The sequence below is a fragment of the Suncus etruscus genome, chromosome 14 (assembly GCF_024139225.1).
Source record: "Suncus etruscus isolate mSunEtr1 chromosome 14, mSunEtr1.pri.cur, whole genome shotgun sequence".
NCBI lineage: Eukaryota > Metazoa > Chordata > Mammalia > Eulipotyphla > Soricidae > Suncus > Suncus etruscus.
This window is the reverse complement of record NC_064861.1, coordinates 17,904,581-17,919,306: the sequence shown is the minus strand read 5'-3', so window position 1 is coordinate 17,919,306 and position 14,726 is coordinate 17,904,581.

Below are 14,726 nucleotides of genomic sequence, written 5' to 3'. Positions count from 1 at the left end.
AAGGTAGGCTAATCTGCTCTAAGGTCAAGTTGTTCACATTTTCCTCGTTGTCAGGATATCATGTTAGAGCTGGCCCTTGTTGTTGACCCCGCAGTATTAAGGCTGTCCCGGATGGGATTTGTTTCCTGCAGCTGTTGTGAAGAGCTGTGCCGTTTCTATGTCTGGGATCCAGGGTTCAAGGCTGGATGAATGGTATCTAATCACCTGAGGTCTAAGTTGATTCCACATGACATATTTTCCAGGTAGGAGATATCCCTGTATTATTAACAACTGTGAGTTCCTATCTCTATTAGATAAGAGCTCTTTTCTATATGTAAGATTTCCCCTTTATTTAGTGTGCCTTTGCAGGGAGGAATGGTGCTACATTATATTGTCGGTGTATTTGGGGGTGGACAGAGGGGATAACAGAAACAGGTCACATACCCAAAAACGATAAAAAATAAAAAAAAATAAAAAATGAAATAAAATAAAATAAAAATAAAAAAATAAATAGAAAAAAGAAAGGGAATGAAATTGTATATGCTCACAAATGTATATGTAGGACAGGCATTTGAAAAAATAAATTAAAAATAAATAAATAAAAGAAAAAGAAATAAAATGAGTTAGCGAAGCTTTTAAAGGACCAAAGTGGTGCAAAAAACTACCTTACATTTGGGGGAAAGCCGGTAAAGATGTGGTGTATTACAGGTCTTATGCCTATGTTGGAAGTACAGTTTTTCCCATTGCCTTTTGGGTTTTTCTTGTGATGTGTGGGTTCCCAGGCATCTTTCTATCATACCCCCTGGCCTTCTTCAGTTTGGTAAAAATTTGTGGTAGGGAGGTCTTGGAAGAGTTCTTGTATTGGGGATACTTTTGGACCTAGGCCTGGTTTCAAGAAACAGTCCACGTTAGGGGGAGTTGGTAGGGAGGGCCTCGCAGCATGAGTCCGCAGGGGAGTTGGTTGTCTTTTCTTGCAGGAGACTAGGTGTGGGTTTGACTGGGTGTCCCCTCGCCTGGGTGCTGGGTACTGGTTCGTTGGGTAGGAGGTCGATCTTGATGCCTAATAGATTAAGGACTGAGGGTGAAGAGTTTTAATATGGTGGGAGATCTGGATGGGATTGAGGGGTGAAGGGATAGTTAGATTTCTGGAGGGGAGAAAGGGGAAGGTATATGAGAGGGGTATGAAGGGAGAGAAAAGAAAAACTACCTTATAAAGAAAGGGAGAAGAGAAAGGGAAAAAAAGTAAAGAGAAGAATAGAAAAGAGAAAAATGAAGAAAAAAAAAAAAGGAAAAAAGAAAAGAAAGTAGTGAGAAGAGAGGAGAGAATAGCAAGGGAATGCTGGATTGGTTGATTGTGTTCGATGAATAGAGCCTGTAGTTTAAGTCTGTATGTCGCAGTTACTGCTTCGGTGGTCTGACTGGTCACGTGCTTCAATTCCTAAAAGAAGGTATAACCTAGAGATAAAGTGTATGTTAAAGATTTTTCTCGCGGCCATCTCGTAGTGCAAGCAAGGTATGGTATCTCGTGTAGTATCCCGAGTTGCCATCTTAGTTTGTCCGCCCTTTGTATCCAAGGGTGCCTTCCCTGGTTTTTATGGTTGTCTGGGAAATGCATTTATATTATTACTGTTTTAGATACTGTCAGGAATTGAACCCAGGCTAGTCATGTGCCTCCCTCATCCACAAAAATGCTTTCAACAAATTCAGTAAAATCAAGGGAAATGCATTTCTATTATTACTGTTTTAGATACTGTCAGGAATTGAAACCAGGCCGGTCATGTGCCTCCCTCATCTACAAAAAATGCTTTCAACAAATTCAGTAAAATCAAGGGAACATGGAGCTTGCAGTTGGACCCAGCAGAGCGCACATGCCAGGAAAGCCATCCCTCTTTTTTTTCTGGTATGTCAGGGTTGCTGATCAGACAGCGGGCCACAGATCTCCTGGACTGAACACTTGGTCCAGGAGACTGGGAACCCCCACACCAGGCGGGTCTTCATGGCTGGCCCTGGCAACTCGGGCCCTGGGGGGCGGTTGGAGGAGGGAAACACCTCCCCTATATATATTGGACCCCCTGTCTTGTTTGCTAGTAATACTATTTTTCAAAACCGCACAGGCGCAAATGAGCCCACACGACAAATATACTTTTTAAGCATTATCCAAGAACGTTCTTGATCCTAGACTGTTCCTAGGAATAAAATCAGGATGCCCAAGATTTTGATAAAACACTGAAATTGATCTTTATTGTCTAGTCTTTTATGTATTGCCTCTCCCCTCACCCCTGTGTCTCTCCTACCTCCTCATACCCAAACCCTGAACCATTATCTTCCCCTTATTCAACCCTCCTTATCCTCAGTTCCTAATTGGGTAGACACCAAGACTGACCTTCTGCCCCAACACCACCATCCAGCTCCTCATTGAAAGACACCCTCTCGGTCCCCAGCTCATGCCTCTACAAATAACTACAACCAACACACCTGTTGACCCATGCTTGGTGGCCCCTCATGCCCCCATCAAACTATGGACTGTTGCATGATACTGGAATCAGCTTCAGCAAAACCCCTAGTTCAAGGACAATAGAGGGTTCTGTAATGCCGCAAAACATGTCTCAAACTCAACTATCACCTGTTGTCTTCAAAGACCCTTGTTTTCTTTCTTTCTTTTTCTTTTTAAAACATAAAAGGGTCACATGTATCTTTTATATATCTCAGATGTATTCCCTTAACATTTATAACTCTTTTCGAATATCCTCATATAGTGACAATTTTGCCCACTAGATTAGTTATTTGATTGTTTGATTTCCCCCTGTGAGATCTGTTTTATAAGCAATACTGGTAGAAGAGTAACTCTATATAGATTTCAAGTTTATACCAAGTTACGGGAAATGTTGAACTTTATTCGTCGGCCCCCAGATGCACCAACAATATCTTGTGGCATTGCTTCTCTTTTGCATAGGCACATTAAAATGGGAAAATAATACATATGAAAACAAGTTCTTATCTAATAGAGATGGGAACATTGGCATAATGATTTGGCTCAGGCCTCAGAAGAATGGGCATCGCCCACACACACCTGAACAATGGATACCATCTATGGAAACAACCACAATTGTCTTTAACATTCCCAGGATCCAAGCCTCTACCAGAGAAGACCTACCACTGCTTTGTCATTGACTTACTCCAAAGAGTGCTCCCAACACCCAGGCGACTCAGCAACAGTCTGCATGCAGGGCAGATTGCTCCGCATTTAATGATATGCTGAAACTAGAGGATGCTCCACATCAGCCTGACATTGATGAAAGAAATGCACAGAATCCAGAGTCTTTAAATATAAGAGTCTGATACCAACAATAGCTAACGTTTGAAAAAGTTTCACGGGGACCTTGAGAATGACTGGAGTTGGATAGACTGGTATGCCTGGCACCCAGAGTCTGTCTTATGCCAATAAACTTCTGGGGTGAGGCCTTTTTGTAATCAGGTCAAGGATTTTTTTTCCATTTTCTCCATTTTTCTGGACCTATGCAAACATTGGCGATTGCCACTATCACACCTTTACTATATATTTTTTTTACTCTTATCCTTTAAGGAAAAAAAATACAACTTACTGAACTTAAAAACAAAGTACTGTAGTAGAATGCCTGTCTAAAATACAGGAAGGGAATGGGAAAGGGGGAGGGGGTAATGTTGCACTGGTGAAGGGGGGTGTTCTGGTTATGACTGTAACCCAAATATGATCATGTTACTTAAATAAAAAATATATTTAAAAAATAACCTTTATATTTCTAATACATAAACTTGTCATAAGGAACAATTGCTATCAATCATCTCTTCTTGTTTGTTTGTCATTTCCCCTTTATATTTCTATAACAAAATCTTATAATAGCATTAATAATTATGTAAGATATGCCTAGACTTCATTTGTTCTTGTAACTACTTTCAATAACCATTTTCTATACATACATTAATAAAATATTCCACTGATATTGCCACCTGAAAAAAAATCAAGGGAACATTATATTTTATTAGACTTTCATCCTATTTTTCTGTTTTGTTTTGATTTTGGCCTAAATCGACAATGTCCAGGGATTACTACTGGCTCTGCACTCAGGAATCACTTCTGTTGGTGCTGAGGAAACCATATAGGATGCTGAGGATCAAATTTGGTTTGGCTGCATCAAGGCAAACTCTCTACCCACTGTGCCATCTCTCTGGCCCATGTTCAGGTTCCCCATCTTCTTGACTCCTGCCTTGTCTGCATTTGTTTGGGCATCATTCTTCTCTGTGTGGGAGAACATTTTGTGAGCATTTTTTATTACATGTGAGCATTTTTATTTCTTCTGGAGTCTGATTCATTAGTCTAATGTGTATTTTATGGTGAATTTTTCTTTTCATTGAAAACATGACTGCTTGCCAAGACTTGCTATCTCCATTTTGGTCTGATGGCTTGTCTTGCCATTTCTTTTTCAAGAGCTATTTAAGTTGGAATCCATTGAAATTTATAGCCACTTTTTAAGTAGTTTCTGCATAATATACTGTGCAGAAAGACCAGAGAGGGGATACTTTATGTACTGTGGAAACTTCTGGTATCATTCTTTTAAATTTGTTCTATGAACTTCATTGGAACAGGCTTATGTTGATCAGCTCTTAAATTATTATTTTTTTAATTTAGAGTCACATTTACTAAAGGGAAACCAGTATGTGATACTCACTAAATAGACATTATATGTTCATTGAAAGTGGTGGTTCAGAATCACCGAGTGAAGATTACATTTGTCAGGTGGCTAATATTTATTTATTTCTCATGACTAATATGTTTTATTTGTATTTTAAACATAATCAGTGACAAATACAGAAAATTTACAAGTTTGAAAAGATCTTGTATTAATCAACTTATGTTGCCATAACAGAAATAATTCAGATTTGGGTATTTTAATAATAGAAAAATTTGTTTTCTTATAGTTCTCTGAGTGGAAGTCCAAGATCAGAGTGCTGACAGGGCTTATTTCTGCTGAGGCATCTATTTCTGGTGTGCAGATGGCTGCCTCCCCACATGTCCTCTCCTGGCCTTTTCTCTCCATGGTGGACCCCTGGTGTTCTTGCATACAAAATCCAGTCCTCTTGGACAGGCCCTTGCTCCATGATTTTATTTAACCTTAAGTCACCTTCTTAAAGGCCCCATTTCCAAATATAGTACACTTGGGAATTAGGGGTTTCATATATGAATTTGAGGGAAGCAAGATGGTTTAAAACAGATCTTCCACCAGGTCAATTTCTTACAACACACCCTTTCACCTTGGTACTTGCAGATACTCAAGATACCCAGTAAAATATCTTTTAGACATGCCAACAGAAATAGCATTTTACTTATTTGGATTATTTACTTTTTAATGTAAATGAAAAAAATTATATGGTTTAGGTAACATGGCTATAATAATAACAGTGTTAACAGTTATGACATTGATGTGCTAAGTTTCATCAGCTCACTGCCATAGGAATACCTAAGATCCTCTTCTACTGCCTCTATATCATCTTTAGTCTGTCTCTACTATTCCCTTCTTTTTTGTTTTTGAGTTCATAGATATAGATTAGTACCAACACACTCTCTCTTCCATGAAGTGTTCAGGCAGTAGACTATAAACCCAATGGTGTGGGTTCTGGGATGGGAGCCCAGCAATTTAAATCTGAGACACAGATTTAAGACATTGGGAAAGATATTTATACTTGAGCCTCCATTTCTCCAGAATAGGTGTTGACCCGTGATTAAGTAAGATACCTGAAGCTGAAGGCTTCAGGGCACACTTAACCATACACATGGTTTATTACTGCCAACAGTATTTAGATCCATGCTTCCATTTCCCACAAATATTCCATGAGAAAAACCTGTAGCTAGAATTTTGGTCTTGGTACAAGTCAGGTCAGGGAAGCTGAAAGTGGAAAAGATACCTAAGACTAGGTTTCTTCCCACAAAACAAGAAACCTATAGCATTATGCAGAAATTGCTTTTCTTCTTCATTTTGTCTTTCAAATTTTTGTATGTTCTGGAGCCACATCTAGTGATATTGAGGATTTACTTTTGACTCTGAACTCAGGAATTACTCCTGGCAGGCTTGGGGACCCTATGGGATACTAGGGATCAAACCTAGGTTGGTCTGTGCAAGGCCAGCACCCTATCCTCTATGCTATTTATCAGGTCTGCCTCAATATTTTCACAAAAGAGTGAGCAGGGATTACTGTCTTCACAGAGCAAATAACTATTTGTACAAAGAATCCCACCTTCACTAACATCTCCTTCTAGATTTGTTCAAACAAAGAATCCACCAGCCTTTAGCAGGGTGAAGTGAGAAAGGCCAAATATGTCACCTTCAGTAATAAGGCAAAGGTATATTAAATGTTGGTGTGTCTAGAAAATTTTACATTTATATGAATAGTTAAATAATTTTAAAGTTTTGCTAATAATTCATTAAAGCTATATATTTTTTGGAGTGGAGTTTGATCCACATCTGGTTATACTCAGGGGCTCTGTGCTCAGGGATCATTTCTGGCTATGCTTGGGGGACCACATATGATGCCAGATATTGAACCAGGATCAACTGTGTGCAAAGCAAGTGCCTTATCCCCTTGCTTACTTATTATTTCTCTGGTTCTATAAAAACATGCTTTTGAAAAATTAAGCAATACTTTTTCATTTTTATAAAAAACACCTCTTTAAAAAATAATTGGAATGGAGTGGTAGCACAGTGGGTGGGGCATTTGCCTTGCAAGCGGCCAATCCAGGATCAATCCCCAGCATCCCATATGGTCCCCTGAGCCTGACAGGAATGATTTTGCTGTTTCTTTCTTTCTTTCTTTCTTTCTTTCTTTCTTTCTTTCTTTCTTTCTTTCTTTCTTTCTTTCTTTCTTTCTTTCTTTCTTTCTTTCTTTCTTTCTTTCTTTCTTTCTTTCTTTCTTTCTTTCTTTCTTTCTTTCTTTCTTTCTTTCTTTCTTTCTTTCTTTCTTTCTTTCTTTCTTTCTTTTCTTTCTTCTTTCTTTCTCTCTCTCTTTCTTTCTCTCTCTTTCTTTCTCTCTCTCTTTCTTTCTTTCTCTCTCTCTCTTTCTTTCTTTCTTTCTTTCTTTCTTTCTTTCTTTCTTTCTTTCTTTCTTTCTTTCTTTCTTTCTTTCTTTCTTTCTTTCTTTCTTTCTTTCTTTCTCTCTCTCTCTCTCTCTCTCTCTCTCTCTCTCTTTCTTTCTTTCTTTCTTTCTTTCTTTCTTTCTTTCTTTCTTTCTTTCTTTCTTTCTTTCTTTCTTTCTTTCTTTCTTTCTTCTTTCTTTCTTTCTTTTTTTTTTTTTTTTTTTTTTGGTTTTTGGGCCACACCCGGTAACGCTCAGGGGTTACTCCTGGCTATGCGCACAGAAGTCGCTCCTGGCTTGGGGGACCATATGGGACACCGGGGGATCGAACCTCGGTCGGTCCGTCCAAGGCTAGCACAGGCAAGGCAGGCACCTTATCTCTTGCGCCACCTCCCGGCCCTGCCCTGGAAGATCCTCTTTTTTTTTTTTGTCTTTCTTCTTTATTTCTTTCGTTCGTGTGTTTGCTATCCTTTATTGAAGAGTCCCACATCATCACAGAAACCAAGCACACCACAAAACAGACAGGACTCCCCAATATAGCAGAAGGCTTAGAAAGAAAGGTGAATGACTATGATCCCATCACACCTTCCTGGAAACAGAAATCCACCACAGATAAACAGACAGGGGCAGGGAGAGCTTGCCTCACTCTAGTCACTTTTGCCCCTCTTGAAGAGTCAAACACTGGCTATGCAGCACCCTAGGCCCCCACTCCACCCATAGCAGTGGTTGTGGGACCCTTCCACCTGCAAGGGGCTGCCTCAAAGCAGCATTGCTTTGCCTTTCCTTCACTTTGGTTTGTTCCTGGCAACTCCATGTCCTCTTTCCTCATTTAGCCTGACAGGAGTGATTTCTGAGCACAGAACTAGGAGTTAACTGCTGAGAGTTTCCAGATGTGCCCTCCCCCAACAACAACAACAGAAACAAACTGGACAGTGCTTCTTTTGGGGTTGTCTCCTCTGACTCAAAGCTTTTACCACAGACCAGACAATTGCCCATCAGTCAATGACAACAACCAATCCAGGGGAAGTCAAGGAAAAGGCCAATACTCATCCTTGTAGTGCATTCTGGAAAAGAAAAAAGAAGACCCAATAATGATGATTCATTATTCAAATTCAACTCACTTTGACTTTGTAAAAACCCAATATCAATTCTGAAAGGTAAAAAAAAAAAATGAAAGCTGAGAGAGATAGTGAGAAAGCTTTGCTTGCCAGGGTTCAGTCTTTAGGGAGAAGAGGAGTGGGTAGACTAACTACTCTGATAAAGAATGTACAAATCTTTGCCATGCAAGCCCCATTTTCTATTTAGTTGTAAATTTTTAATGGTTTCTACTGAGAGTCTATTATGGCCAGGCGCCTTTCCCGACCCCTCTGTCTGCATTTTGAAATTGATCAGGTGGAAACTCATCCAATTAGGTTTTCCTCTCTTTGGAGAGTGGATTTTCCCAAAATAGCCATTGGCAGCATGATGGCCTTTTCCATCAATGAGCAGCTGAAACAGGGTTTAAACCTACGAACTCCTCTCTTTTGGTTAAGCAAAAAACAAAAGCAAAAGCACTAACTTCAGCACTAGCACTGGAGCATATGGAAAGTTTATTTATTTATTTTATTGTTATTATATTTTTAGTCACACCCGGCAGCGCTGAGGGGTTACTCCTGGCTCTATGCTCCTGGCAGGCTTGGGGGACCACATACGATTCTGGGATTCGAACCAATGTCCTTTTGCATGCAAGGCAACCCCCTACCTCCATGCTATCTCTCTGGCCCCTATTTATTTATTTTTTTGAGGAGATTTGGGGTTTCAAGAATGGTGCCTGTCTTGGACTCTTTTCCCTTATGAGATCATATCTATAATCACATTCTACTAATGCTTTTGGATTGTCTGAAAAAAATGTGTTTTTTTTTTTTCCCCCAGGGGAAGGGGAGGAACAGCATTTGCCATATACCCTTTCCCCCAGTCTTTAGAATGTCCTACATTATTTTCCATTTTTTCATCTCTGAGAATTCATGGCTCTTTCCATCATCAAAAATTTGCAGAGATGCAATAAATCGCAAACAAGCAAGCACACTCTAGAAATGCTCTTGGATGAAAGAATCAGGAGCCAAGGGAAAACGGGGAGAAAGTGGTGGAGCTGAAAGGAAAGTGCTAGGATGGGAAACCAACCATCCCATCTCCTGAGCTGGAGAAGGTTTCTGTGAGTGCTGGAGGCATAGCCATACTCAGCCGAGGACACTCCCCACCCCAGGCCTTTTGGGTGCTGACCCCTTTAGTTTCTGTCGTGCAGAATAGGAAAGAGCTCAAAGTTCTTTTCATTAGTTTCAGCTTGTCTGAGGACCTGGAAGGGAGACCAATCAGATGAAAGAGAGGTGGGCTTGTTGATCATCCTTTCATAGCTGGCAGGTCTAGATGTCTCAGTTTCCTCCCAGGCGCAGTAGGGGAGTTATTGGTCCTGCTGGTGGGTGGCAGGGAGAAGGAAATGTCCTTCTCATGTGGATCTGTGCCAGCCACGATAAGGGGGAAGGTCTAGTGGCTCATTGACTCGGTGCCCCCAGATTCTCAGCACGCCAGACCCTGTTACCACCCAGCACAGGGAGTCTCTGCCACACAGAGAGTTTCACCTCAGAGATTTGCAAATGGATTCACTTTGCTGAGATCTACTTGTGCATATGGTGCGCGATTGGGCTCTCAGCAATGAAGCTCTGCCCAAGGCAAACATAAAATGGAAAACCAAGAGAGCAGCATATCTCAGTGGTTGTATTTAAAGCCACAGACAAATAAAAAAACCCTCTTGGATCTAAATGAACTCAAAGCGACAGCTGGGATTGCGGAGTGATCTGGCTCTTGCCGCATGAAGATTGTAATAGCAGAGGCAATGGCCCATAGGCCCTCTGATGGCCCCACTTGAGCCGTTTTCGCTTCCATCCATTCAGTCTGCAAATGTCTAATTGGATTCTGACTCATTGTCAGGCATGGTGGGACACGCTGGGTGAACCAGGCTGAGAAGTGCCTGTTCTTATTATGGAGGGAGCTTGAGAGCAGGAAATACAGGCCCACACTTCAGTTAACACAACGGAATTACTGCACAGAACCACAAACTCTGCAAGAATAGTGCAACAAATCGACAGATGTTCAAGAGAGGAAGAGATGCAGCTGGGTGGAGCTCGTCTGTTTGCTCCTGGAGAAAGGTCCCTCCTCTCCATCCCCAACCCATACATTCCTCTCGGCCTCCTGGCTATGGAAGGGAAGGGAAGGGAATTCCAGAAGGAAGGAGCTGAATGTGCAAGACAGTGCAAACCTGGAGACCTTGCAGTGTGGCTCCTCAGGATCCTGCAATCTTGATGCAAAGTTTAAGGTTCATCCCACAGAAAGGCAGGACTAAAGGAAGTAGAGACACACCCAGTATCACTGATATTGGGGGATTGTTCTGGGCTTTGAGTGAACAGTGTGGGGAAGAGGTAAGTGCCAAAATAGCAACCTGGTAACTGGAGTGGTGATTGGGTAGCTCAGCTGTGAAGAAAACAGGTTGGAGATGGAAGAAGTGAACAGAATCTAAGAACCCAATACCTGGGTTGGAGTGATAGTACAGTGGCACTTGCCTTGCACGCTGCTGAACTGGGTTTGATCTCCAGGGTCCCATATGATCCCCCAAACTACCAGGAGTAATTCCTGAGTGTAGATCCAGGAGTAAGTCCCTAAGCATTGCTGGGTGTAGTCAAAAATTAAACAAGAAAAAACAAAAACCAAGAGTCCATATACTTCAGGGACCACACTGGCTGTGAGTGTGGAGGCCAGCAGAGAGGTCTGAGCTGATCTTCAGAGACAGAAGTTACTGAGCTCCATGCTGTAGCATGGAAAGACACAAAGGAGGGGAGGTTCTGGAAACTGTGTGTGCCCCCAGAAGTGAGTTAAAGAACTCACAGTGTTTTAAGAGTTCAGGTACTCTTTGAGGGTGTGAAAACTGAGAGATGCTTGGGGTGGGGGGGAGTGGAAGGGAATTATTATTAATTGCTGCAGGCATCTCGCATCTCAGCATCTTCTAGTGGGGATGAAAATTCCTTCACAAAAGAAAGCAAGCTCACGAAAGGGGCAAATATGAAATATAAAATAATGAGACCACACAAACTACATTGTATGGAGACCCGCGTCTGCAACAGACGTGAGACAAATTTACTTTTCAGCTGATGACATTTTAAGCACAAGTCTGGTATGCAAAGTATTTCCATGAAAACAAAGGGCAGGGAATCTTAGGAGAAGAAAGACAATGATAGCAGGCCCTACACTAGCCAATACAGGTGAAAATAATTCCAAGCTAAAAGGTAAGAAGTGACATAAAGAGGTGTTCTAGTTTAGAAAGGATGTTCTTATAACAAAGGAGAAACTGGTTTTGCTACAATTTTGCAGCCTGCCGGAATAGTAATATGCAAGAAAAAATAGGAGCTCTTGTTTACCACCAAGAAGTTGAGATTAGAAAAACAAGTTGCAGGTAAATTGGCTGGACTCATCTTTGAGTTGCAAATATACTTAGCCAGCAGGGAACTTTGGTAGTCTTTGGTACTGAAATTTCTCAGACTGCACAATGACTGAGGCCGAATTTTGGTCTGTAGTTTTGCAAGGGAGACAAAGCCAAATGAAAAGAAAAGAGATACATAATGTCACCGCCATGTAATGAATATAAGAGAAATATAGCCAGTAATCCACTCAGGGGTTATGATTGACTTCTCCAACGGGCCTTCTGGCTGAAATATTTCTTGGGGGAAAATCAGGCACTGCACCAGGAAAGCCAAGAGACACATCTGGTGTGTGCTTCCCTTAATAATGGAGACATCCATGCTGCATGCTGTGACAATTACCACAGTGAAATGCCTCAGGAGAGTGAGAAGGCAGGGAAAGGAAGTGGTCTGGAGGAATATGGAGCTGTTTCTTGAATGAGGAGAGCCGTGGCAGCAGAGATGGGGTTGGAAGGACTGGCATATGTGTGTGGTGCTGAAGAGAAAGTGGGGTGTATAGATGTTGTTTCTATAGATGCCTCTTTTGGGAGGTGGAAATAGGATCAGGTCAGGTCAAAGATGGCTTAGGAAAGGCAGGTTTCAGGGGATCTGCCTGCTGATGAGAAGACTAAAGGAGAAGCCAAGTATTGTACAGGGCATAGGTGAAAGGTTTTGAGAGAAGCACGAAAGCTGCTTTTATTAACAGGAAAGCTGGTCTACTGAGTGAGGTGTCAAGGGACACAGAAGATCATTGTGTCTCTGTTTTTTTTTTTTTTGTTCCCTGTACTCACCCCCATCCTGGCCTTCTAGAATAATTAAAACAAGAAGACAGTAATGCTTATAATGCAAAAAGCTTGTACACCAAAGATGTGGCTTTCAAATAAAATGTCAGAGTGTAGGTTTTATTTCATTAGGGTACTTGGCAATTTTGAAAGAGAAGAATGAGGTAAGACCATGAGGTGAGTATAAGGGTAAAGGAGGGTACACTGGAGATTAGAAAGAAATGATCCAGCCAGACAATGGAAAAACAACTTTCCAAGCAAACCAGCCCCTGCTCTCTGGTCTTTTTTAAGTGCACACCTGAGTTTCAAGAGAGGCCTGTCTTCTAGAATATAGTTCTAGACAGCAAATGTCTTGTCTATATTCTCTTCTGTATCCTTTATCTGTGGGGATCAAACTGAAGGTATCACACATGCAAGGCAAATGCTTTAACTCAGCCACCCCTTACCTGTTATTCTTTTATTGGGAAAGGAGGTCGAAAACACCCACTTGTACTTTGTGCTTTCTCTTAGTTCTGCACACAAGGGACATTCCTGTGGGGCTTTGGGACCATATGGGGTGCCAGGGATCAATATAAATAGTTTTTTCTTTGTACTATCACTCTGACCCCAGACATTTTTATTTACATGGATGATTTTTCTATGATGTTCTTAATTAAGAGGACCTTATGTGGTAATGCTCAGGATTAAACATGAGTCAGCTGCATGCAAGGCAAGCTGCATGCAAAGCAATCATACCTGCTACTCTGTCTCTTTCTCTCTGTCTCTTTTTTACCGTTGCTTCCTTCCTTGGTGCCTGAATGGGGCTTGGCAAGCAACAAATGCTCATGTAGCAATTATGAAAAGAATGAATGCATTAATGTGTTGACTTTCTTTTTGTATGTGTTTGAGGAGTCACAACTGGTCATACATAGGGACTTGAAATTAAATCCAGGACCCTTATGTGCAAATAATGTGCTCTATCCCTTGGAGCCATTTCCTGTCAGCTCATTGTTACCTTTCTTGGCAATATGCACCTGCTCGGGTAGAAGTACTAAGAAGGGAGAAGAGGCTGGAGGTTTTCCTGGACATGGAGAACAGGGAATCAGGGAATTGAGAGCACTAGCAAGGAAGTGCAAGTAATGGCCAACCTGAATGAAGGTCTGATGAGGACAAATGGAAACCTCATGGATCACATGCTAATAGAGAGTGAGAAAATCCCTTCAGTCATTCTGAGATGAGAACTTTTGGATGGTGAGGCTTATCCAAAAAATAGTCTCCAAGAATAGGGCTGTGATGAGAGAGGGGCAGTTTGGAATAGGGGTCTGGGAAGAAGGGAGGGTTCCTGGTGGTATAGGTCAGATGTGACTATGTTGGTGGTGTGGAAGAGCAGTAGAAAAGATCGCAGATGATGGGAGGATCAAAGAGATGATTGTCCTATTTGTTCTTTAATGTTATCTGATAACTCTTGTCTCTGATCCTGGCCCATGTTGAAAAGCAAAGTACTGTTAAGATAAAGCAATGAAAATGTTAATGTAAATTCTCTTTTTCAGCCCCAACAACTACATATAACCACACATATTTGTCACAGCTATTAGGATGCCTACATGGCTATTTGAGAGTAGTACAGTGGGTAGGGTTGTAAAAGAAGTTTGTGGATTCAAGTCTAGGGAACTTGTGTCTTTCTTTGCCCTTTGGAATGGGAAGTTTTGAGTTACTAGGACATGAGGACAGGAATTGGACATGGGCATGCAGGTTCTGAGGTACAGTTTTGGTGGGGTACCTTCAATGGAGCAAGAGACAGAAAATCACCATTTTGCCTCATGGGTACTGTATAATGAACTTGGTTGAGCCCCATTACATCCTGGGGCCCCCATAGTTGAGGGGAAATGTGGATCACAGTGTAGACCAATCAACAGTTGACCAATCAGCCTGAGGACCAGAGAGATCAAGTTACCTAAACTACTTGTTCTTTTTTTAATTTATTTAAATGAAATATATCACATAGTTCACACAATTGATCATAATACATTTGTTTCAGTAAGAATAAAGGCAAAGTTATTAAAAAATAGAAAATCTAACGAGATGGAAGAGAAAGAAAAGGTTCAGTAGCAAGTATATATTTGAAAACCATTGAATCACCAGTTAACTCATTAAAGGCCTAGCAGAAGGTTTAATAAGCTTTTCTTCTCTCTCTTTTTAGGACAAGAGTTAAAGAAGTACACTAAAAATGGTGTTAGAGTGGGAATTGTTGTTTGCATAGGCACAGCAAAATATGAAGGACATGGAAAGGAAAAGCGTTGGCCTAAATACATGGAGACCTTACTCCTGAAGTTTACTGGCATAAGACCAACTCTATAGGCTCCAGGCATAGTAGGTTGTCCAACCCAAGTCATTGTCT